This window comes from Phalacrocorax aristotelis, chromosome Z (genome assembly GCF_949628215.1).
Source record: "Phalacrocorax aristotelis chromosome Z, bGulAri2.1, whole genome shotgun sequence".
In the NCBI taxonomy this organism is placed as follows: Eukaryota; Metazoa; Chordata; class Aves; order Suliformes; family Phalacrocoracidae; genus Phalacrocorax; species Phalacrocorax aristotelis.
The window spans coordinates 20,405,825-20,417,603 of NC_134311.1; positions in this window are offsets into that span (position 1 = coordinate 20,405,825).

Consider the following 11,779-nt stretch of genomic DNA (forward strand, 5'->3'; position numbering starts at 1 on the left):
TGTCAGAGACTCACAAAGAGAAACAGGAGCGGGAAGAGCCACAGAAGTCAAGAGATAATAAGACTTCAAGAACAAGAACGTGGCTGACTTTTCACAAAGATTTCTGACAACTGAATGAAGATGGGACTAAGCTTAAGTAGAGAAATCTTGGAGGTGATGCACATCTTGTTTCATTTTAGGTATCCATGTTATATATGTCTGCTAGTCAATGGAGACCAGAAATTGATTCATCTGATCCTAAAGCACACACCTGTCTTTGGTCAGCCTGATTGTTTGCTACAGTCTACTGACTGAATTGACCAGGACTTCATTGACTCGCATAGGTACATAGACACCTCACTTACAGCTAGATGCCTGCATCAATGACATTTGAAAATAGGGGCATGAATCCCACTCTGATTAGCCTTTGTGTATGTGCTATGTATGTAAGAAGGCCCTGTTATAAAATTAACTTTAGAGGAATTTTGCAAACTCATTGTCATGTACACTGCAAAGAGAGAGAACAGGCAATATAGGCCAGATCCATGGGAATGAGCAAATGGGAGCTTGCTTGCACTAGAACTCATTTAGTTCTTCACAGTCCCTGAGCCTAATAAAGCATGGGGTATCCAGGGAGCCAGACTGTCATCTGGAGCTATAAATCCTGATCCTTCCCATCCCGCCATTTATTGAGTTTGTGCTTTCTCTTGCATTCTCTCTGACACATCATTTTTGCTGAGTGAAGACAGGAAGAACAGTGAATGATGGGTATATGCATATATACATGTTCATCTGTATATTGTATGTGTAGTTGTATACAAATTGGCAGCCTGATTTTCTAGGATGTTTAATAGCAACAGCTGAAAGAGAACTTTTCAAACTTCATTGAAAATCAAGCCACTCATTTGGGTTGCTAAATATAATTTAAGGCCTTCTATTTTGAAATATTCACAGTTCCTTTTAAGTGTCACTGAAAGAGAATTGTGTGACTATATTTCAACTGACACATAGCAGCATTACTGCTGTCCTCAGTGGCACCGGATCATGCAGAAAATGCACAGAAAAGCTAAGTAGATCTCACAGTCATGATTCAGATGCATGGTTTCAGGTATCAGAGAGGTCACTCAGTTCAGGATTTTACATTATGCCCATTGTAAGTTCACGTCTTAAGGAAGAATTGGACTTCATGCAGTTAACTGAATTGGAATCTGTCCAAGATACCTCTTACATGGGTAAAAAGTGGACGGAGTTCTCTCAGAGCACTTAAGCTGTATTTTCTACATCCAAAACTCTTAGATACACTTTCTTTCATTATTTACTACTTCTGGCACTCACAAGGGCCTATGAAGTGGATGTGTGTTAGGTTAATCTCAGCCAATTTATTTTTGTCTGGTTGTACCCTGAGCAAAAGGTGGCATTACACATAACAATAACACACAGGGCTGTGCCTCCAACAGAGGGTAAACACAATCTGTGTAATTCATCTGTGAGGAATAATAATGGGAATTTACCTGGTACCAAAATCCAGGTCAGGACACTTTCAAGGTCTTGCACTGCTCCAAGACAAAACAGCTGATACTTGTCTTGCACACAAAGTGTTGATAAGGAAGACCTGTAACTTGAAGTTGCATGATAATACTCTTATTTATCTTGTAGCACTTCATTGCAGGAATAGACCCACAGAAAAGCTTCCCGTCAGAGGGCAAGTAAGAACATCAGAATCCTGCCTTTGGTTGTCAAATTTTAAAAAAATTATTTAGCCTGTAGACTACATGTGTCAACAGCTTCAGCACTTGAAATAATTTAAGTTAGCAATGGTTTTCAGCTTTCTGATCCAGAAACTCTTAAAGGATGCCCCTAAGGGATCTATAAAAGGCAGTTAAGGAAAGCAAAGTTATTGTCAATAGTGTTCTGTTTTTAGAAGAACCACAAATTGAAAAAAAGGTTGACAGTTACCAAAAAAAGCATTTGTGTTTGTATCCCTACCTAGCACGCAAATCGTGGAAAATAATGATTCACAAATGATAGGTGTCCAGAGGGCACACATAAATTTGACCAATGTACTGTATTATTGTAAATATTTGGTGACTAGTGAATTCCCAGGCTAAACAAATGCTCATGGACCAACCTGTAAAAATGTATAATCCCTGTGGCTCTTTCCACCTTTCAGATTCAATGAAAATAGGTAGCATTATCATGACAAGTCCCTCAGTGCCAAGCTCACAGGGTTAACTGCAGAAGACCTTATTCAGTCCTTCCTCAGGCAAAATTCCATTTACTCAGCAGGAGTTTGTCTGGGTGAAGGGTTTGGGATTTGACAGGTGATGTTTATGAGTTATACAGGAAAACTAGCTGAAATAGCAATTTTTCCAGCCCTTCCTAATAGTCTAATAGATTTTTTCAAGCAGCTGGAAGATTTTCTATAATCCTTCCAAGCCCTTAATTTCAGGTTTACAATTATGGCTTCCAATAAATTATGGAAGTTCCTTTCAATTTAACACCTCAACCAGGTGCTTTAATGAGCTCTGCAGGAGAGCTCACACAAGTTACAACAGGAACTGGAGGAACAACTGCCTGCTTTAGGCACAGAACAGCTGCTTACAGATGGTTTGTGGTAAAGAACCACTCCCAAAGCCTCTCCCCAGCTAGAAGAGATTCTGCATGTCAAGGGCAAGGTTATTCTAGGTAGAACATTGCCCCTTTTCTTTCATGTATCCCTCAATAAGGGTGGGAAAGGGGCATCATACTTTATCTGTTAAATGTTGTGGGGCTGAGATGCATGAATATGTGAGCCATACTGAAAAACTGTTTTAGAAATGATAGACTGAGTAGGACATTTTCTCTTGCATAGTTTTGTACTGCCTATTACAAGGGGTGGAAGACAGCTTCATTGCTAGAATATACCTCAGTGTTTTCTTGAATATTTTTTTACTACAGGATTTAAGGATATTTTAATATAGTATACACTCATGTACAGTTTTAATTCCAGCTTGAGAAAGGCTTTCCTAGAAAAACCATGGTGTAATATTTTTAATATCCAACATGCAAAGTGCTGAATATCTTCCCCTTTCTGTGGCTATGGGGATAGACTGTGTCTTGCTAGTCTGAAGAGGTAACTGTTTTCTCAGTTAAATAGTTCTTTTTCTTCAGTATGTGTATTGAAAAACTGAACCATGGACTGATATGTGGTCTGTGATTTAGGTATTTCACATTTGGAAGCAGTTACCAACAATATAGAAGAGAATACTTAATGCACTTTGCTTCTGTACTGCTTTATTCTAAAAAGTTATTGTGGGATAAAATTTCACTTTTTATTCAGAACAAGATACAATCCACTGCAAGACATATTACTGCCCAAGTGGCAATAGAAGGAGCGATGTAGGCATGTATCATTTCCAACGTCTGTTTGGCACGGAGCTTGGTGCTTCTGTCTGGCTTGATGAAGGGACTGCGTGAGCTTATCTGACTTTCTTTAACTATATCAGCTAGCTATTAAAAGATGCTATCTCTCCTGAAAAGCTTGGTTTTCTTTAATATACATACACAATGGAAGAGTTAAGATTGCATGTAAACTTGTCTTGATGAGACCTGTATTTTATGGACAATAGCAAAAGCTTTATACTCTGCAACTGCATTTTTGTCTCAATCAATGGTGTTACAGCAGAAGCTTATATAAATTTTACAAAGCAAAGAAAAACAGAAGAAAACCAAGAGTTGTTCCTAGTGTATACTTCAGCTGTGGGCATTAATGAAGTGATGGCCACAACAAGATCCATAAGAAGAGAAGGACCCCAATACACTGCCTGCTTTGCTGCTTTTACATTACTCTCCTTTTTCTTCATACTCTTATCCAGTTCTTCTGGGAGAAACTGAAGGGACCTTTGCCTGGACTGTACGACTGCTTCACTATGGAAGTCCTTTTTACAGCTATACATTTAGAGTTCATGTTTTCTGTCTGAAGGATCCCTGAGAAACTTCTAGCATTGATCCTATTTGAGCCACTAACTTTTACTAACATACTGGTTTTATCTTACACTTCCCATTTCTTAAGCATGTCTGGGAAATCAGTATGATAGAGCACAATGATTGCACTATATATTAATTTGGAAATGTGACGATTATCTCAGAGATGAAAGCACAGAAATGCAATGCCCATACTTATATTCTGTACATCTGCTTTTCTCCCAGCAAACAGCTGTAGTGATTCACAGGGTAGTGCAGTCTTGCATAATTGCCTTTGAGCTGCTGAACTTTTAGAAAGTGATTTTTCTTCACATTCTCCTCAACTCCACTTTCTTTGTAAGCTTCCCAACTTTGATCCTGAGCTTTATACAACAAATCTGAGAGGAAAAAGAAAATAATACAGGTATCACTGGAAATGGCTGTGATTAATTATTTGCAGCTGTTGTGTTCTGGGGCATCTGTGTTTGGGCAGGACTCAACACAAGATTTTCTAACAGCATCTGAATTCCCTGAACACAATTATTCTCCCTTTAAAGCTGAATCAAAATTTTTCCCTAAGGCTGTATCCTGTCACACCTAGGATTCCCCTAGGAACCCTGGAATCCCCTTGGACCATGCAAGTCTGATTGACACTAAACAAAGGTTTGGCAGTAACTGAGACTCTTGATGACAATATCAGTAGTAATATAATGAAAACTGAACAACTGGGAATGGTTTTGCTAAATCAGAGCTGAAGTCTATTGATGTGGAAGCTACTGACTTATGTTTCTGCCTGAGTAATGAGTGCTACACTGCCCCTTCTGAGGGGATAGCTAGAAGACAGCACGTTTCATATTCACTACATTTACCTGTTTAAAAATATTTAGGTTAGATAGGCCCCAGTTTGGTTACATTTAAAGCAAGCTGAGACCATCACGCTCCAGTCACTTCTTTTTCTTGACCAACATGCATGTTTACCTAGGCTGTATCTGAACCACCAGTTGAACAGACAAGTTCTGACATCTGTCTGCCAGCTAAGACACAAAGTCCCCTCTACAAATAACTTTTTGAGGTCAACCTTTTGATGAAAAGCTTTACTCAAAATGTATGTCTTCTGATAAGTCTAGCTTTCTGGCCTGGTCTGAGAGAGTGAAGACAAAGACTGGGTTTTTTTTTAGCAAAACCAGTGATAATCATTCCTACCTTCACCACTTCTCACTAGTCTTGTGCTCCTGAAAGCTACACTGTTTCTTAAGACCCCAAGGGAAAAAAAAAACCCAGTTGTTATGGAATCATGAGCTAAATCTAAATATAACTGCTCCACAGAAGTTCAGACATTGGTTCTTCCTTGGGATGTAATTTAATGGAGGGAAAGAAGGAAGAAATATCAGAATTTAAGCAAGAATGTAGATGTCGGCAATTGTGTGTCACCATATGATAGAAGGTTGGCAAAAATATACTCCAGATGGGCTCTTCTTCCCTTGACTATATTTCCAGTAATAATGAAATGATCCAGAACTCCTTTACAGAAGATCTCATTGCCAGCTTCTTTTACGCAGGGCTATAAAATTAGCTTCAAGAGGAGAATGTGAGGGACTTTCCTATGGAGGAGTGGAGTTGCTCATAAATTTTTTACTAAGGTCCATGATCAAAGAAGTGCGACATACAGAGTAATGAATGATTGAATCTCACTGAAGTTAAGTAATAAAGAGTTGGCAGTCATACAGTGCCTCAAAATCTAAAGCCTAACGGGGCATCCTCCAGCAAGGATTCATGATAGCCATGCTGGATTCAAGGCTCTGCTGCCTAAGCTGACATTCTGCTCTGGCAGCAATCCCACTGCAGTCTAAAACTCTTTGCAGAGAAATTGTTTTCCACTGAATACTGGATCAGGCAGTACCATGTTAGTATTGCAGATAAGAGCATAATCTGGCAATACATTTTATAGACCACTGTTCCCCTTCTCCTCAGATACTTTTTATGAACTGTGAGAAAAACAAACCCCACAAACCTCACTAGAATAGTTCAAGCAAATAATTGGTGTTGCACTTCTTGGTCTGCCGACTTATACAGCTTACTGTACGGTGCCATGCGCTGTATTTGACAACAGCTCTGGGACAATGGTCTTCAGAAGACAGATGACCTCTTATGATCTGCTGTTTCTGGGGAGTCATGGATAATAATGAAATAAGGTGAGGAGCAAGGGGTACAGTGACAGGGAACAACTCTGCTAACCTGTTGTTTGCAGCAAGTGTTGGTAAAGCACAATGAGACAAATCTCCAGCACAACTGCTGCTTATGGAATAGTATATGATGTATTTGTATCTGCTGGAAGGCAAATTCAATGGCAAAAATGCATTTAATTGTCCCTCATTCAAAGAAATAGCCTCTGCACCACAGAGATTTGAACAGACTGGTGTAACATAGGTCTTGATTGTGCTATGTATGAGCTTCACACTCAGGTCATGCGTAGGGGTCTAGCCTAGGTCTAACAAGATCAAAAGCATTTTCCTCTGTGTCATATTGTTCATTTTTAGGATTTTTAATTGTCATCTATCACCAAAATATAATTTTCCAGTTAAAACCCACTGTCCAAAATTTGCAGGTGGTTTCACAGTATTGGATGTCTGCAAAGTGTCCCTGAAGACACCTAGAAGCCTTCTAATTAGGTGGAAGTTGTCTTTGTGTATTTTCTTAGACATCCAAATATTTTACTAAAGATGGGCATTCTCTGCCTGGATACATTTCTGTGTTAGAAGGAGTCCCAGCAGGTCTAGAGGTCATAGATCCAGTATGATTTTTCCCTCCTGAACCAAAAGTGCAGGGAGGGGAGCAGACAAAGTGAGATTTACTTCTCCTGTGGTCTAACCCACATTTGGCCCTTGTCTAGAAAGAGATTGAAGGTGCTGTTATTAACTCCCTGTCAGCCACCCCACTCTGCCAAAAGACAGTGGGAGCTAAACACCACAGGCAATCTGATCCTCTGTCTGCTAGACTTCAGGGGCAGGCTTCCAATGAGTGAATTAACACTCAGCTAAGGTTTCAGGTGAGCAAAACTGTTCCAATAGCAATTTTGGCTGCAAGAAGCCCTGCAATTGCTCTTTTGAAAAAGGCATGCAGGACCTCATCTACAGGTACTGTTCCCTCAGGCTGTGCAAATCTGTCTGTGGAGTTTCAGGACTAGCATTTCTTGCTGGGGAGGTGAAGGAGACTGCTGCTTCCAGGGCAAAGATGAAGGTCCCCATCACAGCGGCCATCATGGCTGCTTGCTTGTGGTAGCCTAGCCCTTTGACGCTTTGCATGAGTTGAGTTATGAATCCAGTTGTTTCTTTTGCATGACCAAATAAAGTGCAAATGAATTAATCTCCTTCACTGTTTCCTCCTTACCAAAAGGTCAGTGAAATTTGGCATATGCCCTTTCTAGAAATCAAATGCACAGAAGGCTTTTGCAGCAAAAGGAGAATGGGCTGGGAGAGTGGGATACTGCCTGCCCAGCCTTGCAGGGAGACCCAGCTCATCTGTTCTCCCCTACTGTCTACACTCATATATTCAGGATTCCCTATCTGTCTAACTGCAACTTTCATAACAGTGGCTTTCACTAATACACAAAAACATGTAATCAGGCCTGAATGCTGATGAAGTGGCGTTATTAGAGGTGCAGGGTGGTGGTGTGCTATGGAGCAGCATTTCTTTTAGTAACATTTCTCCTCCTCTACTCCACTCTTGTGACACCCCAGCTGGGGAACTGCATCCAGCTCTGGGGTCCCCAGTTCAAGAAAGACATGGACCTGTTAGAGCAGCTCCAGAGGGGAGCCATGAAGATGATCAGAGAGTTGGAACACCTCTACCATGAAGAAAAGCTCAGAGAGTTGGGATTGTTCAGCCTGGAGAAGAGAAGGCTCTAGGAAGATATTGTGCCCTTTGAATACTTAAATGGGGCTTATAAGAAAGGTGGAAAGAGACACTTTACTAGGGCCTGTGGTGACAGGGCAAGGGGTGACAGTTTTAAAATGAAAGCAGGTAGACTTAGGTTAGCTATAAGGGAGGAATTTTTTATGATGATGATGAGACACTGGAACAGGTTGCCCAGAAAAGTTGTGGAATCCCCCCCCAGCCCGAAGTGTTGAAGGCCAGGTTGGATGGGGCTTTGAGCAATTTGGTCTAGTGAAGGATGTCCCTGCCTAGGGTAGGGGGATTGGACTACATGACCTTAAAGGTTCCTTCCAACCCAAACCATTCTGTGATTGTGTGACAAGAGCACATGAACGAAGCTAATGGATAAACCACATTCTCTGGGTCCTCAGGGCAGCTTAATACGAAAATGTGCATTTTAATTCCTAGAACTCTCTCTGCATCATACTTGGCAAAGCACTCACTTTGCACAACTTTTTTTCATGCAAAATTGAAGGTGGTTTCATTCTGTTGGCGTTAATCCTTTTGGGAACACTAAGATCCTGTTGCTTGCATCTCCAGCTGATTCTGTTAATACAGTAGAGAAAAAAGGACTATGTTATAATTTTCTTCCCATTACAATGGTTTTAGATGTTCTTGATATGATAAATCTGTCTGAATTTTGGTATACAATATTTTGTGGTCACTTGTTAAGAAGGTTCAGATCTAATTTAACAAAGATACTCAAATTCCTTACTAGACAGAAAGGCTAAAGAATAAGATATTTATATATTAAAATTAAAGCCAGTTTGGGGTCAATTACTTGATAGCCTGCAATAACTCTACTGATTAGATCTTAGTCCTCAGGAACATATTTTCATCATTTTTGTTTTTAAGGATACATAATTTTTCCCCTAGGAAAATTAGCTCAGTGAACCAGGGCCTCAATCTTCATCTTTCTCAGAGAATGTCTTCAATTTCTCAGTGAACACTGAAAATAAAATGCTACTCTGTAACAGCAGTTACCCTGGAGAAACTGGGAATGTTTATGATTCAGTTTCTAAAAGCCAGTCAGATTCAGCAGCCATTGCTCAAAGTTTTACTCCATCTATACTCAGGGTTCAGTGTTTCTTCCCTTTGGCATTTCCCCCTTCTTTACATAAATACTATGCTGAAAGGCCAAACTGCTACTGATGCTGCAGACAAACCTGCACGATTAGAAAAAGACCTATCACACCAGATTTCAAATACCAATTTTAAAAAATAATATTTTCCTGTTAGAAGTCCAGTATGTAATGACCAAATCCTACATTTTAGCTGTAACCTTCAAGGACCTAACTCAGAGTGAGATAAATGGTCAGATTATGTGTTGCAATGTGATTTTGTGTCCCAATCTGATAGCAAATAAAGACTATTATACATGAAAGTACATTGGTCCAGCCGCATTGGTTCATGAAAGGCAGGTCCTGCCTGACCAACCTGAACTCCTTCTATGACCAGGTGACCCACCTGGTGGATGAGGGAAAGGCTGTGGATGTTGTCTACCTGGACTTTAGCAAAGCCTTTGACACTGTCTCCCACAGCATCCTCCTAGAGAAGCTGGTGGCTCATGGCTTAGACAGGCGTACTCTTTGCTGGGTAAAAAACTGGCTGGATGGCCGAGCCCAGAGAGTGGTGGTGAATGGAGCTAAATCCAGTTGGTGGCCAGTAACAAGTGGTGTTCCCCAGGACTCGGTTTTGGGGCCAGTCTTGTTTAATATCTTTATTAGTGATCTGGAGGAAGGGATTGAGTGCGCCCTCAGTAAGTTTGCACACGACACCAAGCTGGGTTGGAGTGTTGGTCTGCTCAAGGGTAAGAAGGCTCTGCAGAGGGACCTGGACAGGCTGGATCATTGGGCTGGAGCCAACGGTATGACATTCAACAAGGCTCAGTGCCGGGTCCTGCACTTGGGTCACAACAACCCCATGCAACGCTACAGGCTTGGGGAAGAGTGGCTGGAGAGCTGCCTGGAGGAAAAGGACCTGGGGGTGCTGGTTGACAGCTGGCTGAACATGAGCCAACAGTGTGCCCAGGTGGCCAAGAAGGCCAATGGCATCCTGGCTTGTATCAGGAAAAGTGTGGCCAGCAGGAGCAGGGAGGTGATAGTGCGCCTGTACTTGGCACTGGTGAGGTCACACCTTGAATATGGTGTTCAGTTTTGGGCCCCTCACTACAAGAAGGACATCGAGGTGCTGGAGCATGTCCAGAGAAGGGCAACAAAGGTGGTGAAGGGTCTGGAGAGTAAGTTTTATGAGGAGAAGCTGAGGGAGTTGGGGTTGTTTAGCCTAGAGAAGAGGAGGCTGAGGTGAGACCTTATTGCTCTCTACAACTACCTGAAAGGAGGTTGTAGTGAGGTGGGTATTGGTCTCTTCTCCTTAGTTACAAGTGATAGGAGAAGAGAAAATGGCCTCAAGTTGTGCCAGAGGAGGTTTAGATTGGGTATTAGGAAAAATGCCTTTACTGAAGGAGTGGTCAGTCAGGCATTGAAACAGGCTGCCCAGAGAGGTGGTGGAGTTGCCATCCATGGAGGTGTTCAAAAACCGTGTAGACATGGCACTTTGGGACATCATTTAGGAAGAGTGGTGGTGTTGGTTGGCATGATGGTTGAACTTGATGATCTAAGAGGTCTTTTCCAAGCTTAATGATTCTATGATTCTGTGATTATATAAGGCTGCCACTGAACTGGAATGAGAGCAAGCTGCCATGCTTTATTAATGTTGCTGCTGAAACTAAAATAGAAGTAGGAAAGCCAGATTCTACCCTGTGTCCTCAGTCTACCCTGGCAAGAACGTGCCAGAAGGGTCATTCAGCCTATGGGTACTGCTGCTGGAGGACTATGTAAACTTCAGCACCTTCTTGTCCAGGGGAGATTGCAGCAGAACCATGAGATGACAGCAGAATGGGAAGGCTATTTTAGCTTTCCCACAGACCATGGTGTCCCTGCAGATTGAAGACTGCAGATGGTTTATGTGGCCGTTGGCCTACATGGAGTAGATTTTCTTCTGCATGTATGTTTCATATATTTTATTTAACATAATTAAGGCTGAATCAGAATTTGGCTTGCAGCTAAGAATGCCATGCATTCCAATACCAGCGTGTGATGTCTAAGGCGTTGTAGCACAGGCTGCAAGTGTGTTTGTCACAGCCCTTGGAAGCCCTCAGACTAGGTATAGACAGCTACAGCCACTGTGTTGTTTCATATGTGTAAGATAAAGTTCACCCTGCAAATCCATAACACACTACAGTGACAGCTGCAGCTAAATAATGAGCAAAAACTGGTTTCTGCTTTCAATTACATTTGCACAGCACTTCTTCTCTTTCCCAGGATTTGTCAGACTACAGCTGGAACAAGAATCTGACCCCAAGATCTGCACTGTGGAAGATTTGCATCTGTCTGTGTTAGACCAGAAATAGATAATATTTCAGTTACTTCTTATAGTCAGGTAGCATCTATATCAAGTACTGTTTTACTACTTCAGCTGGGAAATGCATGACATTTTATGTTTTTACAGTTTGCCTGACTGAGTTTCCAACTGAGAATTGTTTTTCGAAGCTAAGCACAACAGAGGCATAGATGAGCAACTGTAAAAAGTTTATAGAAATAAGACATCAGCCTCCAAAAACTACTTTAGATGTTTTGTGCATATGCTCATGATTGTCAGTAAAAAAATGCAGATGGGCCAAATCCCTGTCCCAGTGAAATAAACTCCCATTATGTTGGTAAAAAGTGGTGTTGCCGGTGACTTTTATCAGGACAACTTTATAAATATTTACTTGATAAAACTATACACCAGAGAAATTTTTAAGGTACCCAGAACTCCCTTCTTCCTTCCATCAGGCCACTTAGCCTAGCCACCATTTTAGTGATTCTTCCTAGATAGGGTTTGGCAACATGAAAGCAGTAGTAAGTGCACCAAGAAGATTAGA